The sequence below is a fragment of the Panicum hallii genome, chromosome 1 (genome assembly GCF_002211085.1).
Source record: "Panicum hallii strain FIL2 chromosome 1, PHallii_v3.1, whole genome shotgun sequence".
Lineage (NCBI taxonomy): Eukaryota > Viridiplantae > Streptophyta > Magnoliopsida > Poales > Poaceae > Panicum > Panicum hallii.
Window position 1 is genome coordinate 27,209,525 of NC_038042.1, and position 16,253 is coordinate 27,225,777.

Sequence of the window (16,253 nt, forward strand, 5' to 3'; positions counted from 1 at the left end):
TCAGAATCTGTGTAAGAAAGGAAGATTGGGTTGTCCAGGCCTCGGTAAAATATCCTAAACCAGCTTGAGGCGTCTGTGGGGTTCAACATGCTACCAGGAAGACTGTACAAAGCTTGGCCAAAGCTGGTACACCTGATTTGTCTCCCACTCTGATCTGGAAAGGAGTTATTGGCCAGAATAGGGAAGTATGGTATATGGTTCTGAAAATATAAATGAGCTCGTAACTGGATGAACCACCAGGGACCACCGGTTCTAAGTTTCTTTTGGGTAAGCAAGCTCGAAGACATCAGGTGAAGATATCTATAGACTTCCCCAAGGAACAATTTACCAAGGCCAACAGTATTACCTTTGGCTAGTTCATATACTAGAGAGAGGAAGTTTTTGGTTGGGGCAAGGGAAGGACCGCAAAATAGGAAGTGTTCCAAACAGAGATTAAGAAAGGTTGTATGTTCTTTCTCAGTTACAGGGCCTTTGGTTTTGACGTGCTGGTTTAGGTAGGCACCCGAGTTTGTGTGTTCTGTTTTGGAGGACAATTTAAAGGGGACCTCAGGCAATCTGAAGGCAGAGGGGCTGGACGATGCAATCTCTAGGCCAGTAATCATCATCACATCCATAAGGGTTGGAGTCATCAGCCCATGGCCAAATAAAAAGCAGTTCAGGGCATCTGACCAAAAATAGCCGATGGTTTTCAGAAGGTTTTCATTCTTCTCAAGGGGGGATAATGATAGAGACAGAGCATCGGCTATTCCTATGGTTTCCCATGTGGGCTGGTAGGCTTTTGCTACTCTGTTGTACTAAGATACCCAGCCCTCGGGAGGATTTGGCTAGGCATGCAGGCAGTCGGTTCAGGAATCTAAATCTATGTCTTGGCTTACAAATGGGATCCTGTTAGCCGCACAAGAATTCAAATCTACTGGACTCTCATAAGAACAAGGTCCAAGACAAAAGGAATTGGGGGGAAGAAGGATGCGGCAAAAGAATGTCTGACACCTAAAGAATCGATAAGAGCCAAATAACAGGAAAGGATCATTTAATGCTTCAAGGGATCGAATAATTACTTCATTAAATTAGCAAAAGGTCGGAGTTTTACCTTCAGACCAAGGACGTCCGCATCGGCATTCGAGAGTTCCGCCATCTGAAGCTCCAACGGAGATCGAAGGCTCGGAAACTGGATCTAGGGTTTGCTTCGCGAGTTTTGAGTTCGCGCTCTGAGGCTTTGAGCTGGGTTTTCTGATTGGATTTGTGAGCAAGGGTTTTGGAGTGCAACTTGGATTCTGAGAATCTGTGTAGATCTGTTTCGGGAAGGTTCCAGATTTAACAAGAAGATGGAATTGGGTCAGGGATCGACTCAGATCCGGATCGGCACTTTGAGGGAAAGGACCGATGCGTTGCCATCGGCCCCTGGTAAATCAGCTTCTTGACAGGTGTTGACTAAAATGAAATATTTCATTCACAGGGAAAACCATTACAAAAGGGGAGCTGATTGCTCCTAAAGCCGATCTGTCGGCTTAGTACATGGCAGTTAATACTAATCCTACGGTCTACCACCAGTAGGTGCCTAAGACCTTGCGGCGCTTGATTGGAGGGGCTGCACCAATGTCGCTGTCATCGTCACTGCTATCGTCGTCGCTGCTGCTATCATCTCCACCGATATCACCGCTATAACCGCTGCTGTCTTTGATCTCTTCATCATCATCATCATCGTCGTCATCCTCCGACGACCCGCCACGCAGGAAGCCTCCTGCCGCCGAGTCTTCCTCGGTTGATGGGGTATTGACTTCTTCCTCCGAGGAAGAGAAGTCCCCTTCCCAGGACATGTTGTCATCATCATGTTCATCTCCGCCGAGGAGAAGCTGGAGATCTTCGCCGTCGGTCAGGGATTCAACATCCTCTGACCAAGCCTGGAAATCCCACTCCTCTGCATCCTAGTGCAGAGGAGCGCAGGCTTCGTAGGCGGCGATAGGGTCGAACTCCGGGGTCATCTCCCGGGTCGTCTCGGATTCAAAGGAGATAAAGGAGGAAGCAGAGGATGAGGAAGCCATTGCGAGAGAAAGAAGGGCGTACTGGTGCGGTTGCTAATGGCTGAAGATGAGTGAAAAAGAAATTTACCAGGGGCAGGCTTATAAAGGCAGGAGTGGAATTTGAATCGACACTGTGACAGTTTCCAAGGAGTTAGATGCAGGGTAGTCACATCCTGTGGGAATGGAAGCGGCACGCGTGTACGGATTTTGGAAGTCGAAAAGGCGAGGCGATGGAAACAAAAAAATGATTTGGGAATAATTATTGCTGAAACTAGGGGGCATGTGTTATCGCCATAATTTGGCTGGGCCAGAAGGAGGGCCACGAGCAAGATGGGCTCAAAGGATAATTGTAATGGGCTTGCGAATCGGCTCCTGTGCGGACGGTTTAAGGCCAGGATTGGCCATGTATCTAGATAGGTGTGTGGGTTTAAGTTAGTTTGGATAGAGATAGTCAAGATTCGTATCATAGTTGGTCAAGATTAGTTAAGAGAGGTAGGTCTCCGGACTATAAATATGTACCCTAGACTACGAATAAAACAACAACCATTCACAAACAAGATCTCGGTGCATCGCCACCCCTGTTCTAGGGTTTCTCTCGGGTAAGTGCTATGCTTCGCGTGATCGGGGCAGCATCGTTCCTACCTATTTATCTTTGTGTTTCTCGTACTGAAGCGTTGTTGATGGCGAGTAACACTAGTAATCTTAACGCTTATAGGGATGCATCGGCTTTTCATACTGTATTCATGCGTTGCTTGTCACCCGTAAGCGTTTAGCTGTCCTCGTGCCCGACCTCAGTTGTAAGGGCAGCACCTTGCTCTATTTCAATTAGTAGATCCAATCTGTTATGGTTAGTCTTTGTTCATCAAAGATTTAGCTTAATATCCGCATGGTTAGGCCCTTCAAACGAGTTAAATGATCTGGCAATATGTTTGATGCTTTATATTAATCTAAAGAGGGATTGTTCCAGGAATCGGCTTTCTGTTGGTTTTTAGGCCTCTGTTTAGGTTGCTGTCGGTGTTTAACCGGCTGCCCACCGAGGGATATACCCAAGGTGGTAAGTTTTGGGTGAGGAGACGCCGAGATCAGGAACTCGAAGGTGCAAGGAACACAGAACTTAGACAGGTTCGGGCCGCAAGATGCGTAACACCCTACGGTCCTGTATGGTGGTTAGTATTGCCTTTTGTGTAGAATGACCTAGAGATCGTGTTTTGAGAGGGGTCCCTGTCCTCCCTTATATATCCGAGAGGCCAGGGTTACAAAGATACTAACCAACACCAGCTAAGGAATCGTACCAGAACATATCTCGAGTAGATTCCCCCTGTATCGGTTAGCCTTGTCTCCTATTTAAACGGAATAAATAAGAGATAAACAAGATGAATAAGAGATAAGACGGACTTAATCTCTTAGACCTCTTTAAACTACGTTATGTACCCAGTCCCGTGGCCCCGGGTCTGACAAGCCCCCGAGCTCTTCGTAGCTGAGTACGGCAGGCTTATCGAGTACTTTCGAAGCAGTCTTCGACTTCTTCCGAAGCTTCGCCTTGAAGTCCTTCTTCGAGTACTTGCTTATCTGCATCGAAGCTATGAGGTGCTCATGCCCCGAATTTTTATTTTTAACATGGCGTGCGATTTGAAAAATCGCACTCCATATGGAGTAGCCCCTGAGCCTTAGGTCGAATCGGAGAATCAAGCTGAGGGTCCCATTTATCTGTAATCCTTCTTATCCGTCAAAGAAATTTGAAAAATAAGTAGTCGATGCCACGTACCCCGCAGCCCCCGAGCCTTAAATCCAAATCCCCCAAATATGGAGATAAGGATCTAAAAACCGTGGCATGCAGGATAAAAATGATGACTCGAAAAATTACCAAAGTGATGATACAAATGATGGAAACTAGACCATCAACCCGAAAAAGCCCCTTTTTTCGGGCTAACTAGCCCTGAAAAAATGATTAATCGGATTTTTAATCCAAACAGTCCACCAAATGACCTCTCATCTTCAGAATATTCCCAAAAAACGACCCTTGAACTTCGGAACAGTAACTTTTCCCCACCCCGCTGGTTATTTAACCCCGCGACAACAGTGGGAAAAAACTGTGCTTTCAATCTGCATTTTGCTAAGAACCGCCAAAATCCCCAAACAGAGCCAAACGCCACCGCCACCTCTCCGCAGAAATCCTCCCCTTCCAACCTCCCCGCCCCTCTCCCCGCAGCCCCCGAGCATCTCGTGGCCAGCCAATAGGAGATGGCGCCCAAGAAAGTAGAGATCGAGGGGAAGAGGAAGGAGGCGCAGCCTTCGACCGCGGAGTGGACACACAGTAAGTGCTCCCTCAACCATCTTAAGAACCTAGTTTCCAAGGGGTTGTTGCAAGAAAAGAACCTTGTCAACTGGCGGCCCTCTTACCGCGAACCTTTTCCCATGGAAAATATTGATGAAATCGTCACATTTCTCCATTTTGCCGAATGGGGGTTGGCCCTCCACTCTTGTTCCTTCTTCCGAGGCCTTCTGTATTACTACGGGCTTGAGCTTCATCATCTCAACCCAAATTCTATTTGCCACATTTCAATTTTCATCTATTACTGCGAGGCATTTCTTGGAATCGAACCCCACTGGGATCTTTTCCGCTTCCTCTTTCGCCTCAAACCACAGCCCACCTCCAAGAATCTTTCCGTTGTGGGGGCGGGGAATCTCTCAACATATCCCCTCCACCTTCCTGGATGGAAGAACCATTGGTTTTACATCGAGAACCATGCGCCCCACCTCCCGATGAAATCAAACAGACCACCTGTAGTGAGGGGAGAGTGGAACCTCGAACCCTCCGGCGGGGAGATGGATCAGGTCAAGGAGCTGCTGGACGTCATAGAGGCACATAAGAAGAAGGGAGTGACCGGCGCCTCCATCGTGTTCGCATTTTACAAACGCCGCGTCCAACCCATCCAGCAGCGCCATCGCCTGGGATTCAAGTACACAGGCCCCCTGATCCTTCTCGCATGTGCGCAGAGGATTTGCTAGATGAAGCCGCGCTCCAACGAGTTTAGCGGGTGCTGCTAGACGTGGACGCCGTGCCATACTATTATCGCCATATTCTGGACGGGCCAAAAGTGGGCCAAGGAGCAAGATGGGCCTAGGAGAAGGTTATGGCAAGCTTGCAGATCGGATCCCGTACGGGTGTTTGGGGCCAGTAAGGCCGTGTAAACTCAGATTTAGGCAGTTAGGATTCGTGTTGTGTTTGGTTAGGGTTAGTTAAAGAGAACAAGTCTACGGACTATAAATATGTACCATGAATAAACAAGAGAAAGAGATCATTCATCAACAACTCACGGCGCATCGCCTCCCCTGTCACAGGGTTTTTCATCAGGTAAGTGCCATGCGGCCCCGATCACGCTCTGCGTGATCAGGGGCGTATTGCCCTTTCTTGTTTGTTTCATATGTTGCTCGTTCTGAAGCCTTGTAGATGGCGAGTAGCATTAGTTATCATAGCGCGCATAGAGTAATGTTATTTTGTTTGTATCGTGGTCATGCTCTGTTCATTATTCTTACGCGCTCCGCGATCATTGTGTCTGATAATGGATGCAATGGCCGGGCCTTGCTTTGTTTATATTGATAGATCCGATCTGTTATGGCTGGTTTCTATTTGTTAGGGATTTAGTTCAATATGTGCACGATTAGGCCTTGCAAACGGGTTGAAAGTTCCGGCAGTATGTTAGTATCGGATCTTAGCCTGAGTAGAGGTTTTCCTTAGGAATCGGCTCTTCAGCTGCTTTTAGGATCTCTGTTTAGGTTGTTTATTTCGATGCTTTGCGTATTCGTTAGGCTCAATCAGGTGTAGGATGTTCCGATCGTGTAGTGAGGGCTTAGTTATCATAGATTGGATTAGATTGATATCTATGGAGCAAGTTTTACCTCATGATTATATACGTACGTTATCTGTCCCGAAGATCCGATCCGGTATTGATGCAATCGGCTCTTTATAGCCGATACCGGGGAGGAGCGATGAGCCGATCACGGCTCGGACTAATCTTTGCAAGTGTCTGTGCTTACAGGAATCTCACGAATCACACCTTCCTGATCGGGTGCAGGATCAGGTGGCACGCCTAGCAACTCCAAGCCAGGGTGTGCGCCAGGTCGCTGGGCCGTTGACCGAGGGACCGGGGCCCACCAGCCGTCCCGGAAGTCTCCCGGCTCCTCGTGTTGCCTGTCGTTGCTCACCGGTGGGTTTCGATCGACAACACATTCTGGCACGCCCGGTGGGACATTCTTCATCGACTTCGTCATCGGCGTTTACACCATCTTCATCGGCCTCGTCATCTTCGTCGACTCTGTCAGTAGTGGTCAGCAGGATGTCAAGGGACGATCCGATCACTTACGAGGAACTCTCTGCTTAACATAAGCAGAGGTACGATGAAATCAAGACTCAGTTTGAAGCCGATCTCATCGGCTCTTTCGAAAGGACTCGCAGCCATGGTGTCAGGTGGAAGGGATTTTCACCTGAAGGTGCTCTTGATGGAGTAGATTTATCTATTCCATCTGAAGATCGTACTAGAGCGCTGCGTCAAGAGGTGAATTATGCGGTGGCTCATTCGTTGCACCGGCATTCTGAAAGTTTGGTCAACGCTTTCGAGCGTGTAGCTTTGCGAGTGGTCCAAGAAATTATGAAGCATCAACATTCTCCGACTGGGCCTACTTTGGGAAGCCATAAGGGAGAGTTGCCATTCCAGACCAGACCTCCATTGCCTTATGCGCTTGCAGCGGCGGAATCACATGGTGCTCCAGCTTATGTGGTTTACAAAGTGGGGGGTGATCCCACGGACCACCAGTTCTTCAACGAGCCACCCAAGGAAATTCCACATGGTTACATGTGTGCATACATACCGGACAGCAACAACTCGGTACATTCTGTACAGAAAGCAATTGGAGGGGTTTCTGGAGCTGATGCGGACAAACAAGCATGGCTAGCAACTTATGCTACCGGGCCGAGCCATGACAGTATGCACTCGGCCCCTGGGTCACAAACAGTGGAGCAAATCAGTACTATCCTAAGGGATCAGTTCGGCATATTACCAAAGAGGAGAGCGATCGGCTATACTAAGCCGTATCCAGGTGATTATGATTTGATCCCATTACCACCCAAGTATCGGCTCCCCGAGTTTACTAAATTCAGTGGGGCAGAAGGTTCTAGCTCTATCGAGCATGTGAGCCGATATTTAGCACAGTTGGGTATGATTTCTGTATCAGATCCATTGCGAGTAAGGTTCTTCTCGCAGTCGCTTACAGGACCGGCCTTTGGATGGTATACGTCATTAGGTCCTGACTCCATCCGTACCTGGAAGCAGCTGGAAGAGCAATTCCATATTCAGTATCATTCAGAGGCTGCGGAAGCAGGAATTGCCGATCTAGCGCAGCTCCGACAGAAGCGTGGAGAGACCGTAGCAGAGTTTATTCAACGCTTCAGAGAAATGAAGAACAGGTGCTATTCAACACGGATCTCAGAAAAAGAAGCTGTCGAATTAGCATCAGTAGGATTATTAAAGCCGATCAGAGATCTGGCTTTTCAACTGGAATTCACTTCTTTGGCTCATCTGGTCCAGAAACTGTCGACATATGAGCAGCGTCATCCCGAGTTATACCAAGATAAGTTTAAGCGTCAAGTAGCGGTAGCCGACACGGAAGAAGCCGATAACTCGGAAGGGGAACTAGAGGTATCGGTTGCTGAGTGGGCTCGTGGCGCAAATCCTGTGCCTTGTAAATGGTTGAAGCAAAATGGTCCTGCAAAAGGGTTCGACTTTGATGTGAGTAAGGTCGAACAAATTTTTGACTTATTACTTAAAGAAAAGCAGTTGAAGTTTCCAGAGGGACATAAACTTCCCACGGCACAGGAGTTAAAAGGGAGATCGTATTGTAAATGGCATGACTCCTTTACTCACGACACGAGTGATTGCAAGGAGCTCTGTCGGCAAATCCAATCGGCTATTGAACAGGGCCGATTGATCCTGGGCCAGACTGCCATGAAGATAGACACTCAGCCTTTTCCTGGTGTAAACATGGTGGAACATCATGACCGGTCTGCAAGGCGACAGTTGGACTTCGCGCTCGGCATTAACATGGCAGGGATGGCATCGCGACACCAGGCCAACAATAAAGAGGCTGATTCCAGCAATCGGCCCCAAAAGGAGAAAAAAGAATATGTCACAGAAGAGCGAGTAAGGTATGTAAGGAATCAGCGTCCAACTTCTTCTGACCTTCTCAGGAAATATGAGTATCATTACCAGCAGTGCCTCCGGCGGGAATCTGAAGATGAGGAATATGAGCATCGCACCGGGAAGCGTTTGAGGAAGCATGAAGATACTCGTGATCATTGGCACTGCCCATTCTTCAGGTACTGTTGGGATTCCGGTATGAACCGACTGCCTACTATCAGGGACTGCCTAGAATGTGGATCTATGAAGACAGAGGCAAGGGAATCGGTTTTCGGGCGGTTAGGACCTGCGCCAACTCAGCAAGAGCGGGTTCGATCTCCACGAAGGGAAGATGAAGAGGAGGATAGGTATCATCGCCCACGTTGGTGCCCGGATGGACTAAACCGTTCACAAAAGCGTAGGGTTCAGAGGCTACGGAGTTTGGAGGAAGCTGAGGCCAGATACATCGAGACATTGAAGAAAGCGCGACCGGATCTGGCAGAACAAGTTCATTATGAGCAGGAAAAGAAGCCGCGCGCTTCAAGGAAAGAATGGCGGCCCAAGTCAACAAAAGCCGATAAGAAGGTATCGGCTGATACACACATGGTTTTCGTGCTTCCTGCAGAATTCCATGCTCGGACCTATGAAGAGCCATCGGTAGCCCAGCTTGATTTGGGACCACGGCCGGTGATATTCGAGAAGCCGCAAGCCAAGGATTACAAGCACTTGAAGGCATTGTATCTTAAAGGGTATATCAATGGTCAGCCCGTTAATAAAATGCTGGTGGATACGGGAGCGGCAGTCAACATTATGCCATATTCAGTTCTGCGCCGATTGGGGCGATCCACCGGAGACTTGATCAAAACTAATGTCACGTTAAGTGACTTTAACGGGTAGACTTCAGAAGCTCAGGGTGTCCTCAGTGTAGATCTCACCATCGGAAGCAAGACTGTCCCGACTTCATTCTTTGTCGTCAACAGCAAAAGCACCTACAATATCTTACTCGCAAGGACTGGATTCACACCAACTGTTGTATCCCCTCTACAATGCATCAATGTTTGATCCAGTGGGATGGAGATGAAGTGGAAGTAGTTCAGGCGGACGACTCAATCGAGATTTCGCATGCTGCCATGAGCATCTGGGATGCGGAGGAGCAAGAGCCATTTCAGGGATGAGCTTAGAAGGGTGTGATCGCATCGAGGCTACAAAAAATGGAGTAAGGCTGGTCTTATCCACTGGCCTTACAGAATAGAAAAGTTGCGTGAAGAAAGTCATAATAATGTACCTATTGAGGCCATTCGCGCAATCGGCCCCAAAAAAATGAATTTTTGGTGACAGGTGTTTTACATAGTTGTTATGGGATGGCCAGCGCTGATAGCCGGCCTGATTCTTTTCATAAAAACTTGGAAAGTAATGAAATATGTGGATCGGCCGATACTAACGATCGGCTGGAAATCATTTTGTTATCTTCTTTTCCTGTCTGCAGCATTGATCTAACAGAGGACGGGAAGTTAGGATACGGTTTCACATCGGCTGATGAACTTGAGGAAATAGATATTGGTCCTGGGGATAAGCCGCGGCCAACGTTCATTAGTAAGAAATTGCATCCGTCTTTGCGAGAGCGATGATAACTCTATTAAAGGAATATGCCGATTGCTTTGCCTGGGATTATACAGAGATGCCTGGGCTCGATAGAAGCATAGTGGAGCATCGGCTCCCTCTCAAAAGTGGATTCCGACCGTTCCAACAGCGGATACGTTAGATGAAAGCCGATGTCTTGGTCGAAGTAAAAAAGGAAATAGAGAAAATGATAGAAGCTGGGTTTATCAGGGCTTGCAGATATGCTGAATGGATTTCAAGTGTCGTACCCATACAAAAGAAAGATGGCCGGTGGCGGGTCTGCTGGATTTCAGAGATCTTAATAGGGCCACTCCGAAGGATGAATATCCAATGCCTGTTGCAGAAATATTAATCAATGCGGTGCAGGCCACAAGATTTTGAGTTTCATGGATGGTAATGCTGGGTACAATCAGATTTTCATGGCCCCCGAAGATATACACAAAACGGCGTTCAGAGTACCCGGAGCGGTGGGACTGTTCGAGTACGTGGTTATGACCTTCGGATTGAAAAATGCCGGTGCAACATATCAGCGTGCCATGAACCACATCTTCCATGACCTAATCGGCAATCTGGTAGAGATCTACATCGATGATGTCGTGGTAAAGTCCGCATCGGTCGAAGGGCACCTGGATGATCTATGGCAAGTCCTGGAACGAACTAGAAAGTTCGGGCTCAGGATGAATCCGAAAAAATGCACCTTTGGTGTAACAGCTGGGCAGTTTTTGGGTTTCCTGGTTCATGAAAGAGGGATAGAGATTGGCCTGAAAAGTCAGGAAGCCGTGCGTGCTATGGTCCCACCCACTACCAAGAGGGAACTCCAGCAACTTATTGGCAAGATTAACTTCGTCAGGAGATTTATTTCTAACCTGTCTGGGCGGATCGAACCCTTTATGGAATTAGTGAAAATCAAAACCAATGAAGAGTTCCGCTGGGGGGCAGAACAACAACGGGCGTTCGAAGAGATCAAAGAATATTTGTCGAGACCACCTGTGTTGATGCCGCCATAGCAAGACAGGCCATTTTACATATATCTATCGGTCGGTGATACCTCCATTGCTTCGGTGGTAGTGCAATTATACGATGGCAAGGAGAGGGTGGTGTTTTATCTCAGCAGAAGGATGTTGGACGCCGAAACAAGGTACTCTGACATGGAAAAACTTTGCCTCTGTTTATTTTTCACGTGCACCAAGCTTCGCCATATCCTGCTATCGGCTGAGGTAATCATCATCTGCAAATCGGATGTTATAAATATATGCTATCGGCTCCTGTGTTGAAAGGCCGATTGGGAAAATGGATGTTTGCATTATCCGAGTTCGACATCCGATATCAACCGCGAAGGCAGTTTAAGGGCAAGCATTGGCAGATCTCATTGCTGAGAGGGTTAATACCAATATAGCAGGCTTTCCGTGCGAGCCTGGGCTATGTACTTCGACGGATCCGTCTGTGGAGATGGATGTGGAATCGCATCTGCTGGTATCGCCTCGGGGGGCAACTACTCTTTCTCGATCAGGTTACCCGCTACTTGTACTAATAACCTTGTAGAGTATGAGGCGGTGCGTAAAGGCATGGAATTGCTTCTGGAGGCCGGAGCTGAAGTGTGGAGGTCTTCGGAGACTCAAAATTGGTAATCTCCCAGCTCACAGAGGACTACAGGTGCGAAAGTGAGCTATTATTTCCGTTGTGGGTGCAATGCCAGGAACTGATAGCCCAGTTCAGGTATATAAATTTTTATTGGATACCTAGAGCTCGGAATGCAGAGCCAATGATCTCGCGCAGCTGGCTTCCGGATACAAAGCCGATGGGTCAAGACATCAGGTGTACTTCCTGGACCAGGGAGATTGGAGAGCCGATATCTTCAACTATTTGAAGGATTCGGCTCGGGGGGCATCCAGGAAGATACGATATAAAGCCATGAGGTACGTCCTGATAGGAGATGATATGTTTTACAGGACCTTGGAGGGGTTGTTGCTCAAATGTCTAGGGCCGACCGAGTCCAATCGGCTCCTGCATGAAGTGCACGAAGGAACGTGCGGGACCCATCAGTCAGCTCACAAGATGAAGTGGCTAATCAGGCGGTCAGGATACTACTAGCCCACTATGCTTGAAGATTGTTTTATGTATTATAAAGGATGTCAAGCATGCAGAGGTTCGGAAAAATCCAGATGGTACCAGCGTCTGCAATGAACCCCATTATTAAACCATGGCCGTTCAGAGGCTGGGGCATGGATATGATCGGCAAAATCAATCCTCCGTCTAGTAAGGGTCATCAGTTCATTTTAGCTATTACAGATTATTTCACCAAGTGGGTAGAGGCAATCCCGATGAAATCAGTAGCATCCAAAGATGTGATTCAGTTCGTCAAGGAACATGTCATTCACAGATTTGGGATCCCGCAGACTATAACGACAGATGGTGGCTCGGTTTTTATTTCAGAAGAATTCAAGAAGTTTACCGCCGATAGGGGTATCAAGCTGATCAGGTCGTCTCCTTATTACGCCCAGGCGAATGGGCAAGCTGAAGCATCCAATCAGAGCCTTATCAAGTTGATTAAGAGGAAGATCGATGAATACCCCAGACGCTGGCACGAAGTCTTGTCAGAAGCATTATGGGCATACCGTATATCTTGTCATGGGGCGACAAAAACTTCCCCTTATCATTTGGTCTACGGGCAGGAAGCCGTGTTACCGTGGGAAGTTACAGCCGGGTCCAGGTGCATAGAATTCCAGAATGACCTATCTGCTGAAGAATATGCTACTCTGATGAGTGATAATGTGGAGGAGCTCACGGAACTCAGGCTATGGTCACTAGAGAAGATTAAGGAGAATAAGGCTAAAGTAGCCCGCGCATATAATAAAAAGGTTAAGCCAAAGGAATTTCAAGTAGGAGACTTGGTTTGGGAAGCAGTATTACCGTTGGGAGCCAAAGACGCAGCATATGGCAAGTGGTCCCCAAACTGGCACGGGCCGTACAGGGTTGACCAGGTCCTACCCGGGAACGCATACATGCTTGAAGAATTGGTCGGCGTCAAATTTCCAGTAGCAGTCAACGGCCAACACCTTAAGAAATATTTCCCAAGTATGTGGGCTAACGAACAGTGAAGCCAATGGCACCCATCAGGCAAGAAGCCGATGCAAGCAGCAAGCTAAGAAGAGGGGCAAAGGCTGAATCAACGACGTTGGCGTTGGCAAGACAGGAAACGGGAAAAGGGCCGATGAGCGTTGATCGGCCCGTACGTTAATAGAAAGGATTAGAACAGCCGATGCGGTGCCATCGACTTTAGAAGTTTTGCTTATGGCAATCAAGCATCACAAATTATCAAACAGCCGATGTGTCACCATCGACTCTAGGTTCACTACATGAAAACACAATAGGTTCACTGCATAAAGATACAAAGTTTATCTTAGACAGGACTACTGAAGGAAAGCGTCAATAGCAGTGATAGCATCAAGGCGGATACGGTCAACCTCAGCAAGTACCGCTTCATCTTCTTCGTCCGCCCCCGGCACCACTTGTTTGCTCAAGCTGCTCAGCTCGGCCAAATCCGTCTTCAGCTTGGCAGTCAAAGCCTCCGCCTCCTGCTTGGAACCCGCAATGAGGTCCTTCTCCTCCTGGATGCGCTGCTTGGTGGCCTGGACTTTGGCTTCAAGATCTTCCAGTTCTTTCTCCAAGAGGTGAAGCCGATGGGCAGAAGCAGATGTGTCGGCCTTTGCGTCGAGTGCGGCCTTCTTCTTGTTGATCGACTGACACATCTCAGCGATGATGGTCCTTAAGAGCGATTGGGAACGCCGAGTCTCGATCCTGCGGCGAGCTTCTACCACTTTCGCTTGGAAGGAAGAAAGGTACCCGGCCGGCGAGAGCTTGGCCTGGAGGCTCACAGGGAGCTGGGAACTGACCTCGTCAAGGATCCGTTTAACTGCACTGGAATCCTGAATCAGGGCGGAGATTGGACCCGATAGAAGATCCTTCACGCGGAGGAGCTGATCGGCAGTACTGGTCAGGCCCGAGGGAGGGTCATCGGCTTCCAATATGGTCGACCCAATCGTGGCAGGATCAAACGCAAGGAGCTCTGAAAGATCCAGGTTCTGGAGGAAAAGAGGGTAAGCAAGGCATTGCGGGAGAAGATCAAAGTAATTACGAAGAAAAAGCCATACCTGTCCTGAAGAGGAAGTAGCGATGGCCAACGAAGGGACGATCGGCTCCCGGGGGTGCATCTTTTCCGAAGGATGAACGATGGCGGCAGAGGCCGTATGAACCGCACCTCCGGAAGAAGAGGCGACAGCCGACGGGGCAACAGTCGGCTCTGTGAGAGTAACAGCCGATGAGATGGCGGTCGGCTCCGCGGGATGTACCTCTCGTGCAGGGGAATCGGCAGTGGCTGAGGCGGTAGAGGGTTCTTCCAAACAGGGGCCAACAGGGGATGAAATCATGACCGGCGCCTGCGGGCCTGGCGAAGCAGCTGGGACGACAGCTGATGCGGAAGGATCCTCCAAGACTTTTGCACCAGGATCACGGAGAGTGATCAAGGCCCTGATGGGCGCATCCACGTCCTCTGGCACCTCCGAAGATGAGCCCTTCTGGCATGGGGGCTCCTCCCCGCTGGAGACTTCTACAACGGCAGGCTATGAGAGAAGAGAGCATCGTTTAAGGAGACATGAACAAAAGTCCGATTGCAAAGCGGGAGGAGGGGCCAAACCTGGCTGGTGACCGGAGATGACGGAATAGGGGAAGACGGCATAGCTTCCTTCCGGACCTTTCTGACAAGAATCTTCCTCGTCTTAGCGCGAGCCCGGGGGCAACAGCCTCTGAAAGTCGTTTTCGCTTGGGGGTCAATTTAACGGTGCTCGGCTGAATCTGCACCACGCTTTTTGAAGGAGGAGGCGCATTCTTGCCGAAGAGGACCACAGGAGCAACCGCCAGGAAACAAAAGGGCGATCCATCATCGTTCATCGGCTCTGGGCCATCTTCTTGCTGCAGAAACAAAAAAAAACGGATTCAGGAGGGGTCTAGCAAAAGTTAAAAGAAGAAACGTCAATCGAAAGGCGGTACCTCTCCAGCGGGAATGTCATACTCAGGATAGATCTGCTGCAGCTTCGGGCCCAAAGCTCTTCGGAAAACGTGAGTTTTCCACATCGACCACCATCCCTCAAAGTCGACAGTCGAAGAGGTAAAGGAAAGATTGGCAGGAACAGATAAGGGAAGGTCTGTAAACAGGCTGTAGCACCTTTGGGTGGTCAAAGCATCAGGGAGGTCCACCCTGTTTGATGTTAACAAGTGGAGAAGGAAGTGGGGAGGCACCTGCGCAAGACCAAACTGCCGGGCCGCTACAACCGGCTGGTAAAACTCATAACCAGGCTTGAGGATACGATTAGAAGTACTCATGCCAACTGGGAGGAGGCAGGGCCGAACCATAATGGAGTAAAGGTGCCTAGTGTCGGCATCATAGGCAATATCGGCCAAACGGAAGGTAGCCAGGTTCTCGAAGAGTTCGGAATCAGCATAAGGAAGAAAGTTTGGATTGTCAAGGCCTTTATAGAAAACCTTGAACCAACGGGAAGCATCTTGAGGATTCAATTTCCCGCCAGGGAGACTGTACAAGGCCTGCCCAAAACTAGTGCACCTAATCTGTCTCCCACTCAGATCAGGGAAGGAATTGCCGACTAAGGAAGGGAAATTAGGGTCAGAACTTTGGAAATAAAGACGAGCCCACAACTGGATGAACCACCATGGGCCACCAGTTCTGATTTTCTTCTAAGAAAGAAGGCTAGAAGTCATCAGATGGAGATATCTGTAAAGTTCCCCAAGAAATAGTCTGCCAAGGCCAACAGGTTTACCCCTGGCCAGCTTATAAGCCAAGGAGAGATAGTTCTTGGTCGGGGCGAGGGAAGGGCCACAGAAGAGGAAATGTTCGAGCCATAGGTTTAGAAAGGCCGTGTGCTCCTTCTCCGATACAGGGCCCTTGCTTTTCTAGTGTTGGCTCAGGTATGTGCTCCAGTTAGTGCACTCAGTTTTGGAGGATAGTTTGTAAGGGACTACAGAGAGGCTGTAAGCGGAAGGGCAGGCTGATGATATGTCTAAGCCGGTGATCATCACAACATCCAGCAGTGTTGGTGCTAACGGGCTGTGCCCGAAGAGAAAACAATTCAAGGCGTCCGACCAGAAATAGCCGATGGTCTTCAGAAGGTTCTCATCTTTTTCAAGGGGGGAGAGGGACAGAGACAGAGCATCGGCTATCCCGATGGATTCCCATAAGGGCTGGTAGGCGTTCGCTACTCTGTTGTACCAGACTGTCCAGCCTTCAGGGGATTTGGCCAAGCGCGGAGGCTATCCGACCAAGACTCTAAGTCTATATCCTGACTCACAAAGGGGATTCGATTAGTTTCACAAGAAATCAGATCTATGGGTTTCTCATAGGAACGAGGCCCGAGGCAAAAAGAATTGG